Consider the following 20,555-nt stretch of genomic DNA (forward strand, 5'->3'; position numbering starts at 1 on the left):
ACAAGTGGAGAAGGATTCCCTGAAGATGAGGTACAAAACTTTGCTCTATGTATATCTGCTGATCCCATTTTCTATGAACAAGCAGCAAAATTGAAGAAATGGAGGCATGCAATGGATCTTGAAATCGAAGCAATAAAGAAAAATCAAACTTGGGAACTTGTAAAGGCTCCTTTGGAAGTGAAGGTGATAGGTGTCAAGTGGGTGTATCGAACCAAGCTGAACGAAAATGGAGAGATTGACAAATGTAAAGCACGCCTCGTGGCAAAAGGGTATGCTCAAGACAAGGGAATTGATTATAATGAGGCCTTTGCACCAGTAGCACGATGGGATACTATTCGCATGGTAATTGTAGTAGCAGCGAAAAATGGTTGGAAGTTGTTTCAACTAGACGTTAAAAGCGCATTTCTGCACGGAGAACTCAAAGAAGACGTCTACGTCGCTCAGCCACAAGGCTATGAAGTTATTGAAGAGGAGAACAAAGTATACAAACTAAACAAAGCTCTTTATGGCTTAAAACAAGCTCCAAGGGCGTGGTTTAGTAGAATTGAAGGATACTTCGTCAAAGAAGGGTTCGAAAGAAGCTGATGTGATCCTACCTTGTTTGTAAAACTGGAGAACAATAAGATTCTAATTATAAGTCTCTATGTTGATGATCTAGTTTTTACAGGCAATGATTTGATTATGATACAAAATTTCAAAATCTCTATGAAGAATGAGTTCGAGATGACTGATCTTGGAGAAATGAAGTATTTCTTGGGAGTGGAAGTTCATCAAGGAGTAAATGGCATTTTCATCAGAAGAAATATGCCAGTGAAATGCTTGAAAAATTCGGGATGAAATGGTGCAATGGAGTCAGAAATCCAATTGTTCCAGGAAACAAACTATCAAATGAGGAAGAAGGCACTCAAGTAAATGGAACCTTATTCAAGCAGATCGTTGGAAGCTTGCTATATATGACTGTCACAAGACCAGATTTGATGTACAGTGTATGTCTTATAAGCAGATTTATGTCAAAACCCATGGAGATACATATGTTAGTAGCTAAGAGAATCTTGAGATACATTCAAAGTACTGCTGATTCCAGCATTGTTTACAAACGAGGCTTCACAACTGAGTTAATGGCATACACAGACAGTGATTATGCTGGTAATATAGATGATCAAAAGAGTACATCAGGGTATGTTTTCGTATTAAGTGGAGGAGCTGTAGCTTGGGCATCAAAGAAGCAACCTGTAGTGAGTCTGTCAACTACAGAGGTAGAATATATCGCTGCTGCCTAATGTGCGTGTCAATGTGTCTGGATGCAGAGAATTCTAAAACAAATTGAAGGTACAAAAATTGACTATGTGAAGGTTCTCTGTGACAATTCTTCTACTATTAAACTTGCAAAGAATCCGATACTTCATGGGAGAAGCAAACATATTGATGTAAGATTTCATTTTTTAAGAAATCTTGTAAATGATTGGTCAATTAAAATGGAATATTGTGGCACGAATGAGCAAGTTGCAGATATCATGACAAAACCTTTAAAGCTTGATCAATTTGAGAAGCTTAGAGAAGCATTTGGTGTTCGAAGCAACTTGGGTATAAACCTTCTTGCTGTAAGCAAGTTTAGTTTAGGGGAGAGTTTTGTTAAGTCACGTGTCTTCTTGTTAGGTTTCTTTGAAGTAGTCTTTGCTGTTAACAATAAGTTCCTAGAAAATAGGAATAAGTTAGAGTTTGATTCTATCTGTTTTGGTCTTTCTTGTAATCACGTTTCCTGTATATGTGGGATACGTTAGTTTCTCCTTTTTTATTTTTGTTCATTCTAAAGCTATTTAAAACTTCCTCAGTTTACATTCTAAATAACAAATACTCTTTGCATTTTGTTGCAATTTGTCTATTGAGTTTATCAGGGATGTCCGTCTTTTACTTTTCTCCTGCTCGCTTTTAATAAAAAAAATCAAATTAATAAATTTATATTGATTAACTAAAAAAAATTATCACACTTATCATGGTTGGAGAATAATTATTGCAATGTTAAAAACAGATTGAACAAAACAATAAATTTAATGATTCGATTAAAAAAACTAAAGTAAAAATTATTCAAATCCTATAATGATTTATATTTTTGAAAAAAACAATTTGCTAGAATGGCAGGCAATGAAAGGAATCATACTTATACTTATAACTTAATCATTATTGATAATCTAATTCACTAATATTATGTAATAAATAACCATATTAATTTTTAAATCTCTAATTTTTTGAATTGATTAGGGATTGATTGTTAAAAAATAGTGGAATATCTAAGAATATTACCCAGTAAATATATTAAATCTCAAAGCCTAAACATAATCTGACTGTAAATAAAAAAAAAAAAATAAAACAAATCCCACTGTATCCCTTCGCCTGCCTCTCCACAAGTTACAAGTTAAAAATAATTATAATAATGAGTATATAGTTAATGTTCAATAATAAAACTACACAAAACTCTGAAGTGACACAAATTAATGAGTACTACAATAAAAGGAGTTTCACATGTGAGGGATTCCAAAAGACATATACATTATATAATCTTCAAAGCAGCCATAGGCCTCGCTGAATAATGGCAAAGGAAAGCGAAAGGCCGAAGTTGCAGGAGAAAGAAGATCACATCAGTGGCTTGCCAGACCCCTTTTGCCTTCAACATATCCTCTCCCTTTTGCCTTCAAAGAAAGAAGCTATTCAGACACTGTTTTATCAAAGAGATGGCATAATCAGTGGACTTATATGTTCAGGTTCTTAATTTTCATTCCTCTGGTATGTCTGCTGAAAAACTCTGTACATTCATTGATCATACACTGCTTCTTCATGCCTGCTCCAAGATCAAGAAGTTCAACATCCAATGCAAAGGTTATTACGCTAAGAGGGATTCTCACATCAGTTAGAAACTCGGTTTTTCAATCAGAAAAGAGATGGAGGAGCTAATCTTGAATTTCCATTATGGTTAAGTAGAGTTCAGTTTGCCGGAGTTCCTATTCAATTATGCTTCCTTGGTTAAACTGCAGACCAATTCTTGTAATTTCGTTTTCATGCCTTATGGGAAGGTAAGCTGGGGACATCTTAAGTCATTGAATATAGAAAACTGTAAATTGCCTTCTAAAGCAATTCAAAATATTCTAGGTGGGACTCCCTTACTTGAATCGTTGGAAATAGCAAGCAATATGACATATAAAGAGGATATTATTGCTTCCAAATCTTTGAAAAAATTGGTGCTAAACAATGTTTGGATTTATGTTCTTCAAATTTCTTGTCTAAATGTTGAAGAATTGACTCTTTGTGATAGTTTTCTTGCTTTGACTGAGCCTAAATTAATGAATTGTCCATCTTTAGTTTGTGCTACTCTTGATTTTGTGTTTAGTTGTATATATCGAAGTTTGCATGAGATTATGATCCTGCGGCAGCTTGAGCATGTCAAGGAGCTGAAATTTGGGAGACTGTTTATCAAGGTAAGGAACAAGCTTAATATTTGAATTTGAAATTAAATTAATGTTTTTGAATTCCCATTTGCAACATTGTGTTTGCAGATTCTACCAGATTTAATTTTGAAAGCTGACATATCTTCTCTGCGCTTGAAAAACAAATCCTTGACTTTGGATAGTCCTAATTTTGCAACACAATCTGCTGAAATTGAATTAGCACTTGGCATTTCATATGTTATTGAGAAATTAGTTGTAAAGCTGCCAATTTACAAGGTAAAACAATTTAGAACCAATCATAAATTTAAATTTGAGTTTAGAGTTATTGTGTTTGTTAATATGTAAATGGTTTGGTTATCATATCATCTATTTCACCCGTCGACTTGCACTCTAAACGTCTAATATGACTCTAAACTTTGAAATCGACTATTTCACCCATAAAAGTCCAGCAGTTTATGCAAGTTGAGAAAGCATAAAGGGTGTTTATGAAAGTTGAGGGGCTGCATTTGTATTCAGCCTACCAACTCTACTGGAAATCTTTCTACTTAAGTTAAAAGTTAATTATGACGTTTCATGATTTTTAATTAAAAGTGAACCCTAAATCCTAAACCCAAAACCCTAAACATCCAAGTATTTCCTCGAAGTTGTTGGTATGATATGTGTTTTTCACTACTTCATATAACTTCTTAGCCCATCCATTTGCCAATGGAAATGTTGATGGCAGAGAAATTTACCTTAAAGGGGGCGTATTGGTCTAATGTATTGCATAACAAAAGCCTGAAAAATAAAACATAAAATAAATTTTCTATGCAAAAGAAAATATGATTCAAAGAAAATGCAAGAATGCATGCAATGTACTTACCGTTAGAGCAAATGCACAACCTCATATGTCAGTCGTTTTCTTTTTCTTAAATTCATCAAAGCAATGGTGATCTCCACTAAGACAGCCTCTCTGCAAGCAAAGTCTTTAATTTCATCAACACTTTTTACAAATTGTCCATAGATTCATAACTCCACGAGGGAAAAAGTAAATTTTCTATTAGATACAAAACAACTGTTTGAATCCTAGTATTCAAATCACTGCATTCAAGGTAATCTCTTTTAATTTTCTCACTTTATGTTTTTTTTTACTATAAAGTTGAATGTTATTGTTGGCCAATATATCAGCAACTAACCTTTCTGAGTTAATTTTGTTTGTTATTAGTGGTTTTCCAGTAATTGGCAAACCAAAAATATTTATAGTACCCCTCCAACCAAAATATATTTCAACTTCTATTGTAAAAACAAACATCTTCTTTGTACTGTTATAATGTGAAGCAATCTCTTCAATCCAAGGTTTGCAATGAATATGGCCAGTATTGGCAAAGCCAGCAAGTTCTCAAAACCAGTATTTTGTAAGAACTCCAGAACATCATTATCAACATTTGAGTTCTTACAAACTACTGGTTTTGAGAACTTGTTGGCTTTGGCCAATACTCGCCATATGCATTGCAAACCTTTGATTGTTAAAACAGGAGTTGAAATATATTTTGGTCTGAGGGATATTATAAATATTATTGGTTTGCCAATTACTGGAAAGCCATTAATAACAAAAAAAATTTAACTAAAAAAGGATAGTTGCTGATATATTCTCCAACAATAACATTCAACTTTAACGTAAAAAATGTGGCATAAAGTTGAGAAAATTAAAGGAGATTGCCCCGAATAGCAATGATTTGAATACTAGGATTCGGGAAATTGTTTTATATCTAGTAGAAAATTATTCTTGTAGTTTGTAGATTTTTCTTTCGTTCTAACCCAATTTTTGCAAACTATCACTTGGTTTGTTACTTAACCCGAGTTTTTGCAAAGCTCACATTGAGCCTTTGTTTTCTTCTAGCGCTTTATCTTTGTTTATGGCATCATAGTAGCAAGCCAAAAGGCTAAGAAGTGAATGAGAATTACTATCCAAAAGAAAAAAAAGAGAAAAAGGAAAAACAGAAAAGAAAAAAAAAGAAAAGAGACGAACAAAAGAAGGAGAACCATATCTCCCAAATCTAAAAAAAAATTATTATTAGAATGTCTCAGAAAAAATATGTGAATAAAAAGCTCAATCACTTCACAATTTGCTAACGCCATTCTAAACTTTGTTTTTCTAGCGCTAGAACTCCTAACCCTTGTTGTACCTTTAACCCTCTAACCACATTACAACCCCAATTCGAGGCTGTTTTTGATATCATCGGAGTCATATAGCATAGCAGAGGAACTCGGATGAACGTGCAAAATCAACATAATCCTAAGCAAGAACATAAGCCTAGAGTAAACACTTTAGCCACCAAAATTATGTGAATTGAGTGAACTACCTATGGTGAGGTGTTTTATTTAGCTATCCCCTTAAGCTCGTTTAATTGAACATGTGTCCATTTCTCTTAAACATATGACCTATGATAATTGAAATGCGGCGTCTCTACTTTGTATTTCCGAATGCATGTAATTACAGATGCTCGAAATTGTGTCAAGCACCTAGTCAAACCAGGAGGTTTCCTAGCTTGCTTGTGATTGCGGGTTTAGTTTTTTAGTTTACTTGGGGACAAGTAAAGTTTTAAGTGCGAGGAGGTTTGATAGGGGTCAAAAACCCCTATCTTTGGGTACGGTTTTAGGACGGTTTTTAGCGTTATTTCGTGAATAAGCGAGCAATTCTCGCATTTATATGCTTTTGTGTGAGTTAGTTAGAAATTGGAAATGTTTTATTAACTTTTCGTTGTTTAGGCTCGTTTTCTGGTAATTTCAGGCAAATATGGCCAAAATAACATGTACGTCAGATTTCCACTATCTTTTATAGCTAATTGATCCGCCAAAAGTCGCACCAAACGGAGTTTTTACTTAAAATGAGCGATTGGCGGGTCAATTTAGCCCTTGGACTAATGTTGTTTGGAGTTTCGTACATGTGCAGGAATGAATTCGGGTGAAAAACGCGTTTAGGGGAAATTCGGCAAATGCGCACGGGCGTTCTGGGTATTGTCGCCCGACGAACTGGCCTTTGTAGGCCAGCTCACCGAGTTGGCTGTGCCAGCTCGCCGGGGCCTGCTCGGGCGAGCTGGCATGGCCAGCTCGCGACGAGCTGGCCTTCATAGGCCAGCTCGCCGAGCAGGCCTCCAGGGGCCTGCTCGGGCGAGCTGGAGGCCAGCTCACGGCGAGCTGGCCTATAAGGGCCAGCTCGGCGAGCTGACCTGCGGGAATCAATCAAAAGACTGATTCCCGGCCCCACGAAGTCCCGATCGGCCCCACGTCTTCCCACCTACAAAAGGACACGACTTAGGTCAAAAAGAGGGCCCGAACCGCGTCTATAAATAAGAATTTCCAATTGTAAAATAGTCATCTTTTATCTTTTGTAAAAACCTAAGCTCCCACCTTGAGAAGTCCTCTCCACCTCCTCCGTCTCCTTCAACCTCCATTGAAGACAGCTCCGAAGCTCCGTTCACCGAGGATTGCTCAAGTTCCATCCTTAAGTCCTAGGAAGACGCCTGCATTGGTAGACAGGTTCCCTGAAAGGGATTTTTCTTCTTTTACATTTTGTCTAGCCTCTGATCCATGTTATGAATCCTAGGCTCATTGTATCTTCGTGACAATACTTTTCATCTTTGATATATATTATAGTTTTGTTTATTCAATTGTTTTATCGCTTTAATCTTTGTCTTACGCTTTGTCTGATTGGTTTAACTCATTCGATAATCCCAAAATTAAGTTGGCACATATTGCGAGCTGAATCTGACCTAGTCAGTGCCTATAGGATTGACGACCCTATAGAAGATTAAGCCCAAATTGCTGATCCTTAGAGCTAGTTTCGGCCTTACAAGGGAATCATGAACTAGGGACCTCAGGAGGATAGGTAGGGTTAATCGCCTCGGACACAAGTGACTTAGATTAGGTTTTAATTCCATTGTCTAAACAATCTATTTTCATTATCATCGTATCCCCTCATGTCCCTTCGGGTAATTACATTGGTAAAAGATCACCTAGGAGTAGAATAACTTAATTAGGAGTAGAATAACTTAGTTCGAATTAGTATAACTTAGCTGGAAGTAGAATAATTCAACTAGGAGTACGTTAACTTAATCAAAACAAACTCAAAACCCACACAGCCTAGATAACGCCTGAAACCGAGTAGCTCGATACTTGCAGAAATAAATCTTGTGGATGATACCTGGACCTATCTAGAATTTTATTACTTGATAACGACGGGGTACACTTATCCCTTAGTCGGCCTCAGCGGAACCGAACGCCGCTGAGGCCTCGTCAAAGTGTACCATCTTTATTACAATTACCCTGTATTATGATGCATTATAATTTCATTTGTTGGATTCTGTAGCCAAACAATTTCATCTACCCCACAACATTTGATTCAAAGAACAGATTGAACAATTATCTAGGTAAAGATTCCTGTCAATATCTATGTACTTTATTTACCAAAACGTTCATCTAACTAAAATAATGCAATTTGTATAGCCAAATGGAGGTTTTGTAACCTATTTGGAAAGACTATCACGCGCACAACACGTTGCAGAATTCATCTAGAGGGAACGAATCGATCAAGATCCCATTCGAGAGGATGATGGGCGAATGGCTAAATTGCAACAAGCTATAGATTATGCTATGGCATATGGAAGATGGCAAAAAATACTTTGTCAAATGTAAATATATATTTTGACAAACAGTAAATAGATATTTTTGGCATACTGTGTGAAAACAATTGTTTCGGCGATCAATCTGTGTTACAAATTTATGTTTGTTTAATTATCATTTGGTTGTGTCAATTTCGACAGGTTGTGTTAAACACAAATTTATAACAGTTTGTATATATGAATTATTCCATAGAAGACATCTTCTTTGTAGTATTTAACACATAAGAAGACATCTTCGTTTGACAATATATTCTATACGCTAGAAGGTAACACCAAATTATAATACATCATTTTTTTGTTTTACATTGTTTACTTATCACAAATATTTACTCATATCCAAATGACACAGATGACTGGAATTTCGGCTATGCTTCATATTTGATTGATAATAAGACAACATCTTATGTATATTCTCTAATATGATATCGAAACAACATTTTTTTACATTGCATTTTCAATCCATTTATTTATCAATGAGGATTAAAATAGAGTGGTAAACGATTAATTAAAACTAAGATTAGTTATGGTCGAATAGAGGCTGACTGAGATTAATTCCGATCACTTTGAGACTGCCTGAGATTAATTCCGATCATTTTGACACTGCCTGAGATTGATTCCGGTCGAAAAAAAGTCTGCCTGAGGTTGATTTAGCGTCGTCAATGGCTGCCATGAGAGAGAAATCGTATTCCTTTGGTTGCACAATTCAACGTTATGCATTAATTTGGAAAGAGAAAGAGAAGATGATATTAATTGATGAGAGAGAATTCGGTTTTTAAAATGCACAAGGTTTTAAATTACAACCTACATATTAGCAGCTTGATGAATTATTTCTCAAATTCACTCAATTTATCAACGTTAGAAGTAAAATTGCGCTTAGCTTCCAACGTTAGGGTAAAATTGCACCATTTTAGACGTTAGAGGTAACATTACTACTGACTCAAAACATTATGGAGAAATTATATAGTGTGCCTGGCACACCACGTCACAACATGATGTGGTGTGCCATAGCTAATTAAATAAGGACATCTATTTTAAAAACAGATAATTAAAATAAAATAAAAAATAGTGGTTTCTCTCCCATCTCATTTTTTTTTACGGTAAACAGATATTTACTTTTATCTAGTACCACCATCAGCTACTTCTGAGTCTGCTCTCAACCTCCGACGACCGGAACTGTTCTGTTTGTTCTCCGCCAGTCACCACCATGTCAAGCAAAATCTGGGCGCAGCTATTCTAGGTTCGATCCAAACACCAACTACTTCTCAGTCTGTTTCTCGTTCTCCAACCATCGGAACTGTTCCGTTTTTTCTCCGCCAGTCACCACCACGTCAAGCAAATTCTGGGCGCATCTATTTTAGGTTCGATCCAAACACCGAAAGCTACTTCTCAGCCTCCAACCACCGAACTGTTCGGTTTGTTCTCCGCCAGTCACTACCATGTCAAGCAAATTCTGGGCGCAACTATTCTGGATTCGATCCAAATTGAATCCTAAAAATCTCGACAAATTCATTATTCTAGCAACATGAGCTCAATGGAAGGAATTAGAGTTTTCTGGACTACTCTAATTAATAATATAGATTTTTAATGAATAACTCTAATTCAAATGCTTTGTAACTTATTATGTTCACTGAATGAAAGAGGAATAAATATTTCAATTGAGTAGCAACAATGGTTAAGCCAATCTTTCCAAAATTAAATATTTATGTATGTAACCATTAATTGACAGTAGAAAAGGAGGTGTAGAAAAAGAGGAATGGCGGCTCAAGAAATAAAACCTAGAAGGGGAAGGGATGTCTCAATATTGAGGGAGGGAGTGAAAAGTTTTTACTGATTTACGGAGAAGTAATAATTATTTTAATAATTATAATACTATATGCCAAGTGTCCTTATTTAATTAGCTATGGCACACCACATCATGTTGTGACGTGGTGTGCCAGGCACACTATATAATTTCTCAACATTATGAGTATTTTTTACACATTAACCCATTTATTTATTGCATGATATTTCTAAGATAAAGTTAACACTTTTCATATATTGTGAATTAGATTATCAATATTGATTAACTTTGTATTTCTTTGTTTGTCATACTGATATCCAATTAATACTGATATGCATGGTTTTCATAGTAGATTGATGTTCATGAAAGCTATTTTGCTTTCATTTTTCTGGGAATGCTTTGTTTATTTGAAGTACAGAATTTTGGAACATGAGCTGTAGTTTATTTCTTATATGTTGACTCATGTTTATACGCTTTGAGATCCACCAACTAATTTTGCCTTTTTTCACATGAAAAGAATTTTTACAAACAAACAAATAACAGATGACCACAACAGAATATTACAATTCTCAGCAAATTTAACCAACCATCTAGCTCCCCATTTGCAAAACTATTGAGCAAATTCTTTTCAATTACTGAAATGAAACCTCACCTGCTAGAAGCTGAACAAACAATGTTGTCTCACAATCTCCCAGCCTCTCGACCAATTTGGATAAGAAGGGGAGCAAATAATTCATGCTTAACTTCCTTTATATCCTGCTTAAAACAGAAAAATAAATAACACCCTTTGTGAAATAGTCTCACTAAGGTTCAAATAAAAAATTAACAAAATTGGCAGTAAAAAATACCTAAGATAATCCCAAACATTATTAAAATGATATGCAACTCTACATGTATTCGTCATTTCCATTTTCTATTTTATTTAGCCTAATAAAGAAAGATTGAACTCTCGACATTACATTGATTACATTCTATTATAATCCTATTTAGAGTAAAGTAACAAATATTATTCCCCTTCCCCAAAATATTTGATTTTCATCTCAGTGTACCATGGAAAAAGCAGTTCACAACAGCTTACTCATTGAAATAACGCTGACCATGATGGATGTTAGTAGTTGTCATACTCAAATCATTGAATTCCCCAACAACATCCTCTAATGCTCCCAATATATCAAGTCTCTGCATTGAGAAGGAACAAATTATTTGGCATTTAAATTTGCTTACATGTGCTTACCAGTTTATGTGTTCACTATAATACATATAGAACATAAGACCAAGGTAATTTGAGGATAAAAATACTTAAGACTTAAAACTCCTTTAACTACTCCTTTCGGGTTGACCTCATCCATATGAAAAGCAGCATGTTTAGCATCAACCAAAGTTACAACACCGTCCAACTTGACATCATTAAAAACCGCATCCTCAGCAAAAAAAATCTGAATTATTGGTGCTGGATTAGCAAGACCTGTAAGGTTTCAGTATGACATATTTTAGTAAATGTGTAACAAGTGCATCATTTGATGTACACACAACAACAAAGCATTTAGATAACAAGTCACTACTGTATAGTGATTTCAGAACAGTACATTTTGACTAATACAGTAATATCTATGATCAAAATTTCCTCTCTTTTTAGCCACTAGTTCAGCTATCATTCTCACAAGATCACCCCTCACTGTACAGCACAAACAACCATTGTTCAACATAATAATGTCTTCAGCTCCAGTAGTTTTTGCAGCAACTAGAGAACCATCAATGTCAACTTCACCGTAGTGCAATTCAACATTAGGAGAGGAAATTATACATCTGCACACTATAAACATACTCTCACAAGCGAACAATATACATAGAGACTCTCATGGTTATAACAAAAATGGTGGTTTAACTAATAAGCGAACAGCCAAAAACAATGCAAACTAATACCTCATTCTCAATCACTGCTATGCGCTTCCCATGCTCTGCAGTCAATATATGGTTAAGTAATGTTGTCTGTTCATCAACGCAAGGAAAAATGTCAGCCCTATTAAGTCCAGTTGAGAAGAAATTCAAGAAAATGGAAATTTTTAACTAGCATTTGCATTGACCATTTAGAAAGCTTAATAAGTCAGCAATTACATTTGAAGTAGCCTATCTTCTTAATTTTAGTACGAATTAATACAAAAAGGTAACAACTAAAATAAAAAGATTACAATACCTTTCTAGAACCCAAAAAGCCGGTAATAATGGTAGCAGGAATTCGATCATGGGGAGGAATCTTGGTGGTGACATCACAATCCTCGGTCTGGGGGGATGCGGCGGCAAAAGAAAATCTAGGGGGGTTTTTGAAAGATGGTTTGGAGAAACCGAGAGCGAGGATTGTAGAATGAAAGGAGCGGGTAGCTTGAATGGATAAGGTGGGTTGAGGTTTGAAGAAAAGAGGAAGGAGTGAGGTGCCACTAGTGGAAAGAGGGGTTTGTTGGCGAGCAGAGAAGGAAATGAAGGAGGTGGCTCTTGCTATATCCACTGATAGTGAAGCCATGTGCGGGAAGAGAGGGAGGCTGGGGTTTTTGATGGGTTTTGAGTTTCCAACTCCACTTCTTAAGCAAAACACAAAGCAAAACTGATCGTAAACCAAGGTCATAAAGACATTGAATCTAAACCCATAAAGGAAAACACAAGAACATGAAGAAAACATGAAAAAATAAAGAAATTAACAAGAGATGAGAAGAGATACCGCGAACAGAATGAGGAAACCCCAAAAATCTGCTGAAGAAGGAATAGAGATGCTCGTTCAGTCCCAATTTCAGAAGTTGAGAGTGAGAAGATGGGAGCAGACCTAGGTCGAACAGGAAGGAGAGCTTTTTTAGCTGAAAGCGTGAACTTTGTGTCTAATTTTAGGGGGGAACGAAATATTTGGAATGAATTGTAGGTCACATTGGCGGTAAATTAAAAATTAAGGTTATTAATGAGTGGGGTTTTTTATAATTAAAAGGTGGTTTTTTTATTGTCATGAAATAATGAGTGGAATTTTAGGAAAATTGAGTCAAATTATATACTTTGGTCATTAATTTGATATCCGCACATTAAATGTATCGAGAACATATTTTTAATGAGCCGAAACCATACCTATATTTAATTTTGGTCACTAAAACCCTTTTTTCTTGTAGTACAAATTTTGCAGCCCTTTTGATCTCTTACAAAGTCTTATAGATTGGAACCATATATCCTATGAACATTTCCACATTTTTTAAACTAATTTAACAGTTTATAAACTAAATAGAATTTAAGCTCATTTTACACTCTTACAATTCGATTTGAGGACAGTGTTTTATCGATTTTGTAGCATCTTAATGAGATCGTGACATAGTTTTTTTAAACGACAAAAGTACCCTTTGTTAATAAGGTATTAATTAGTTTAGTAGCATCTTAATGAGAACGGTGACCCTCATTTTTCCATAAATTGATTACACTACTAAGCTGCTACATGAAATTATGTAGATATGATTGGAGAATAGATAGAAGAAATCACAACTAATGTAAGAAATAACAACTTGGATATGAGTAGTTTCACAAAGGTTGCTTGCAAGGAATTTCTATTTTTCTTGGTAGATTAAACTCGATGTAACTTTGGATGAAAATGAAAGTAGAAAAGCATAATTTTTCACAAAATTGGAGTTCAAGGGCTTATGTGAAAATTTCTCCAATAATATCCTTTTTCCATTACTGGTGTTTGTGAATGAAAATTTTCTTAGCCAAATTTTAAAGCAGTGTGGCATATGGTAACAAACATATGCAACTTATGTGGAAAAAGTCTTATAGATTTTGAAAACCTAACAGGTTAGCTTTGAAAACTGAACCTCAATGTACTAAATTTTGCAGCCCTTTTGATCTCTTATAAAGCCTTACAGATTCGAACCATAAATCCTATGGACATTTCCAGTTTTTTTAAATTAATTTAACAGTTTATAAACTAAATCGAATTTAAGCTCATTTTACACTCTTAGCATTCCATTTGAGGGCGGTGTTTTATGAATTTGTAGCATCTTAATGAGATGTAACACTCAGTTATAGTTTTTTTAAACGACAAATATACCATTTGTTATTAAGGTATTAATTAGTTTTATAGCATCTTAATGAGATGGTGACCATCTTTTTCAATAAATTGATTACACTGCCAAGCTGCTACATAAAATTATGCAGATATGATTAGAGAATAGATAGAAGAAATCATAACTAACATAATTAAATACAAACATGAGGTATTTTTTTTGAGAATTCACAAACATGTATCAGTTATAAAGCATAATAATAGCAACCAAATCAGTCAATACTGCAGCAGGACAACATATTACTCCTCTATAGTCTAGCTTCGGACGTTATATAGTATATGATACTATACTAAAATGGTGCAGTTTAAATTTCCTTTGTCAGTCAAATTCTTGATGGTTCTAGCCACTACTACAAACAGAAGAACACACAAAATGCATCTCAAAACTTCAGCTTCATTGTGATAGATTCTTTTAGGATTAAAACATCTCACAACTATTCAGGAACCCGCTAGATACATACATCATTTGTGCAAGCTGATTAAGAATATGAGAATGATTTGCTTTTAGTGTTTTCTATACCAATAGTAGTCAAGTTTGAGAAAAAGAATGCAATTGAAAAATATAAGTTTATTCAATTACATCTTCTAAATTGATTTATATATGGTAACTCAAACAAAACTTAAAACTCTAAGTAATTAAAGAAAATATTTGTTCTTAATAATTCTAATGCCATGACTAAACCGTTTTATGAAACCAAAACCCAAGGACTGTATGATTATTTGGGATAGCATAAGGACTCGCTAGTATAGTATGTAAAAATACATGGACTAAATAATATTTTACCCAATTTATTATTATAATTCATGAAATTCAGGATGAAATTGGATACTAACCTTAGATAGAGTCGTTTTTAGCCATAGGACACAAAAATGTCCCACTCATCAAAACGAGTCCACAAGAATAAAAATCATCAAAATTAGAGATCAAGAACTGTATTTTCGAGCTGAAATATAGCTCTGAAGGGATTGAAGAGGGATGCCATATGTCGACGCATGACAAACACATGGCAACGCGTTAGTGCTGACGCGTGCGTGACCCTTCCTTTTTTACCTTTTTGAATTAAAAAGGTGAAAATCTCAATATGACCCTTCCTTTTTTACTTTTTCGCAATTCTAACTCTGAAACTCTAATTATCCTTATAAATATGGGCTCTTAGACCAATTTTTGAGGGAGACCAAAATCAGACTAAATATTAGCGAAACTGTATCGAAACAACCTCAATAAATTCTAATTTTCTAAAATATACGATTTCTGATCCTTACTCGTGATTTTCTAAAAATCCCACAACATAGGTAAAGGTTGCTTAGAGAAAATAGTATGTATGTAATACTTTTTCTATTATTGTTTATACTGAAAAATAAATATATTGTTCATCTTTTCTCCTATTTTACTACATTAATTTTAGCTTTAATTTGTATTAAAGCGGTTGTCAAATATATTTAAATTAATTTAAATTAAGCTTGGATCGAAATACGAGATTTCATTTTTGAAAGGTCTAAGAGCAATGATTTACTAGTTAAATCATCTGTAATAAGTTTTTAATTTATTCAAATTAATTTGTTTTTTTTTTTGTACTTTTACACATGAATTTGATATTAATAATATTACTAGCTAATATTATTGATTTATTTAACTCACTTCATTCATAAAAATAATTCAGAATAAATGAACTAATTTGAGATAAATTTTATTTTATGGTCGTTTGGATACTGATAGTTATTAAAATCTGTAATTTTATCCTTTTGATTTATTTTTTAATTGATTTAATTAGTGTTTTTTTAGTTAAAAATTGAGACGATGATATTCGATTAAGTCTCGGATTACTCTTAGTTTTATTTGTATTTTATATATTAATTAAGTTTTATTTTTTATTTTTATTCATTTATACTTATTTAATAACTTTCTATTTTGTTCATTTTATTCCCTAATTTAGAACTTTATATTTATTCATTGTAGTTTCTAATCGAATAATTTTCTATTTTATTCATTTTAGTCTCTCATTTGGAACTTCAAATTCTATCCATTTTATTGGGTTTAATAGCAAATTTAATAAAAAAAATTGTTTTATTCACTTTCGTCCTTAATTTTGAAGTATTCTTTTTTTTCAATTTGGTCCTTGAATAAACTTTTCAGTTTATTTAGTTTAGTCCTTTGTCCATTTGTTTTTAACCTTTTATTTTAGTTGATAGAAATATGAGATAATACTATTTTGGTGTGGATTGAAGACTCGTAAAAGTCCCAATGTAATTGTATTTAATTTATATTCATTCTATTACTTTTGTGGTTGTAATAAATTGTTCTTTATTTATGTCGTATATTAATGTGCAATATGATATGAAGATGATTTTTTCAAATAAAACAAGCATTCAAAACGAACTTTAAAAGCTTAGATGGATTCATGAACGATTTTGGGAGTGCTTAATATTTGTTTTTGAGGGAATATTAACATTCTACTTAGATGGATTCAGGTGACAGCTCTTTCTCCAACACCGGCCCTGCCGAGTTTATCATTTTCTCAATTGGACTCCGATTCTAAAATGTACCGTAGAGTTAGGACGGTCCTCCCACAGGTGATACCCCGTGGAGGTAGACTCCGTCTATAACTATCACATGCATTATTGATTTTTTTCAACTTTATGTGAAAGTGCGTGCATATTGTGTATCAATTAGTATTTTAGGTTCAATTCACCCATTTTTAAGCCAACACATGTTTTCAGTGCAAAGGATATAGAATGTAGTGAATTCGACCCTAGTTTGTTTAATTCGCTTCAGTTGGTCTTCCCTGTTTTGTAAAATCACCAATCATTGTTTCCTCATTTCAATTTCACCCCTAATGTTTAATTTCACCTTCAATTTAGCCGATTTAATCCTTTTCATTTTTATTTGCAAATCAAAAGTAAATAAAAATTGAGTAATTAATTGATTGACCGAACTAATTAGCTCGTTAATTTAATTGATTGATTAAAAAATTAGCTAAATAATTGAAACAATTAAAATTGCTAAAAAACCATCGGTTAATTGAATTAATTTGTTAACCAATCAACAACTCAATTGCGTATTAATATTAATCTTATTATAATTTATAAGTGTCTCTTTTTCCCTTTAGTATTTATTTATTTATATTAAATAAATATATCACACGTCTTCTTATTTCATCACTATAACATCTTATTTTTCCATATTTTTGTGTGTGTCAAATTTGGGAAAAAGAGTAGCAGAACGATTAACTGCTAGTAACTATAATAAAGGTTGTAAAAAACGTTAGACGCTATTCGGGCGAACAGGGCCCTCAAGGATTAATCAGGGATTAATCGGTTTTGTATTTTTGTATTTTTTATTTATTAATCAACAAATTATTATATAAATTCAATTAAAATATGTATTATGCTATCTAAAAGTAATAATATAAAATTATTTAATATGGAAAAATACGTATATTTGTAACATATATCTTTAAAATTGTGCAAACATCAACATTTCAACAACAATATCATTGAAACAACTTAAAAGTGAATTATAATAAAGCAAAATAAATAAATTCACAAGTAAAAATGTTTTTGTTCATTATCGCTTAGGCGGTACCTAGGCGGTCTAGGCGGTGCCAAGGCGGAGCCCAAGCGGCTGAAACGCCTAGAGCGACTAATCATAGAAAATCGGGGCTGATCATAGAAAATCGAGACGGATTCTCGATTTCGAGCGCCTAGGCGGGGCTTAGGCGTCTCAAACAGTGACTATAATAAAGATTAATTGAACAAAATGTTAAGTAACTAAGCTTGTTTTTTTTAAAAAATTATTTAATTATTCTAAACGTTGGAAAATTTTGAATAAAATTATATATTAATTTAAATACCAACAAATACCTCCTTTCATGAACAGCCGTGTCCGTCATGAACAGTGGTGTTCGTATGTGAACAGCGGTGTCTGTCCATGTACAACAATGTTGGTTCGTGAAAAGACATATCCTTTGAGTTCTATTTATATAGAATGGATTGTCAAATTCATAAGTTTTTGAAGTTTTTGATAAAATAAATATTCTCTGAATGTTTATGTTTTCTATCTGTTCATAGTATTCTTATTTACCTATTATGGTGATAATGAGCCTACACACAGCTAGTTTTATTATTCGTATGTTTCTCTGTGTTCGATTTGTTTTTTTCGTTAACCACATCTAACATTCTTAAGATAGACGTAATTGTTTGTCCAACATTCTTAAGACAGAGTATTGTTTTCTTAAGAATCTAACATTCTTAAGACAGATGTTGTCGCTTTTAACAATTGTCTCACAGGATACAACAAATTAGACAAGCGAACTCTTACCGAGTGTATAATAGTTATCACCCGAGTAGAATAAAACAACAACGTACAGAGAGCAGAAATATTTGAGAGAGTAATTTTCAAAAGTGTGTAAATCTAATAGCTTCATCATGTATATATAGAACTTGAGTGGACATGTCTGTTCTCAAATCAACACAACTGTTCACGAACTAGCATGACTAACCATGACACAACTTCTCATGAACAAGGATGACTATTGAAATTTATACTAATTTTATTTATATGTATAAAATTTCCAACACTAAAGAATTATGATTTTTTTGGAAATAAAAATTACTATTATTTATTATCTCTTTTACTCATTTTTTATTATCTCTTTGGGTCATTTTTAAATACTTTAGTCAAAAAGAAATTAATTAATTAAATGCACCATTCTGTTTAAACAAACATCAGTAAGCAAATAAAATAAAAGAAAACAAAATTGTAAAAATTGGATTAATTAACTATAAATTTGTCACTAATAAAATGTAAAATGTAAGGTTCAAACAAAAAAAAAATGTAAAATGTATTATTTATATTATACCATCAGTATATTAAGTGTACTATCAGTATATTTGTAGTATAATTATTCATTGGTTCATTGAATAAAAACAAAAAAAACAAAAACAAAAATTGGTAAGTTACAGAATTTGTTTAGTTGGCTTCCACTAATATTATTATTACATGAATGAATGCCACATGTTTACAGCATTAAAATTACAGAAATACAGTGGGAGTGGGGTTTGGTGAAGGTCATGTATATGTATATATAGCTTATCAGTTTGTTGAAAGAGAAGACATCATCATTTATATGGCTACTCTGGCCGAGAATGCACATGTTGCCGGCCATGATGACTAAACATAAGGGAGGAGGTATTTTCTCCCCTAGTTATGGTTGATCGCCGGCAACGTTGTGCAATCTTAGCCACCAGAGTAGTCTTTATTTCTTTAGCACTCAAATACGCATAAGAAAATACAGTGTGAGTGGGGTTTGGTGAAGGTGGTGTATATGTGTATATAGCTTATGAGTTTGCTCAAAGAGAAGACATAATGATCTATATGGACACTCTCTCTAAGGTTGCAGATGTGGCCAGCAATGACTAAACATATTTTTTTTATTTCTTTTTTTTTCCATAATTTTATTTTTACAACTTTACTCTAAAGTTAACTACATGCTTTTATTTAAATAAATAATTTTTTTTATTTATTTGGGCTAACACAAATATATATGTACATCAGTTCGTAAGGACATTATCTGTAATTTTGAGATTTTTCCCGACGTCGAGTTGAAAACACCCTTTTCGAAATTAGGACATATTTAATATCTATATGTTTTTTATAGTTTTTCTTTTAATTTTATTTAAACCATAGATTTATGAATATTTGGTCAGAATTGAAAAATAGCTATTATTGGGAAAAAAGAGTAACGAAAAAATTAACGGCTACTAACAATAATAAACGTTGATAATTGAACTAAATGTTAAGTAAATAAGTTTGTTTTTAAAAAAATTATTTAATTATTCTAAAGAATTATGATTTAAAAAAATTATGATTATTTATTATCTCTTTCACTCATTTTTATCATCTCTTTGGCTCACTTTTAAGTACTTTTGTATATATACATTTCTTAACATCAATTAAAAACTTGAGTAAAAAAGAAATTAATTAATTAAATGCAGCATTCGGTTTAAACAAATATCAGTAAGCAAATAAAATAAAAGAAAACAAAATTGTAAAAATTGTATTAATTAACTATAAATTTGTTACTAATAAAATGTATAATGTATATTATACTATCAGTATATTAACTGTGCCATCAGGGTATTTGTGGTATAATTTTTTTGTAGAATGCTTCACATGGAAAACAATAGAAAAGATGGTAAGTATCCCTTGATTCATTGAATAAAAACAAAAAATAAAAAGAAAAATTGGAAGTTACAGATTTTGTTCAGCTGGCTTCCACTAATATTCTTGTTACTGGAATGAATGCCACCTGTTTACAGCATCAGAATTACAGAAATACATTGGGAGTGGGGTTTGGTGAAGGTCCTGTATATGTATATATAGCTTATCAGTTTGCTGAAAGAGAGGAAATAATCATCTATATGGCTACTCTGACTGAGATTGCACATGTCGCCCGCGATGATGACTTAAACATAAGGGTGGAGGTGTTTTCTCCCCTAGTTATGGTTGATCGCCGGCAACGTTGTGCAATCCTAGCCACCAGAGTAGTCTTTCTTTCTTTCTTAGCACGCAAATCTGGACAAGAAAA

General features: G+C 33.0%; 2 long non-coding RNA genes across 2 annotated transcripts; both read right to left on the bottom strand.

Annotated features, from left to right (window-relative positions):
• Window positions 1-9,550: 9,550 nt before the first annotated feature.
• Window positions 9,551-11,647, bottom strand: LOC136233932 (uncharacterized). The gene is made up of 4 exons (XR_010690989.1): window positions 11,222-11,647; window positions 10,960-11,060; window positions 10,534-10,637; window positions 9,551-9,589 (listed from the first exon to the last, which is right to left on the bottom strand). It is a non-coding gene; the product is annotated as an uncharacterized lncRNA (long non-coding RNA).
• A 155-nt stretch (window positions 11,648-11,802) lies between these two features.
• LOC136233933 (uncharacterized) lies at window positions 11,803-12,695 on the bottom strand. Its single transcript, XR_010690990.1, has 3 exons — window positions 12,595-12,695; window positions 12,076-12,454; window positions 11,803-11,870 (listed from the first exon to the last, which is right to left on the bottom strand). It is a non-coding gene; the product is annotated as an uncharacterized lncRNA (long non-coding RNA).
• Window positions 12,696-20,555: the final 7,860 nt, after the last annotated feature.

Source organism: Euphorbia lathyris, chromosome 6, assembly GCF_963576675.1.
Source record: "Euphorbia lathyris chromosome 6, ddEupLath1.1, whole genome shotgun sequence".
NCBI classification, from domain to species: Eukaryota; Viridiplantae; Streptophyta; class Magnoliopsida; order Malpighiales; family Euphorbiaceae; genus Euphorbia; species Euphorbia lathyris.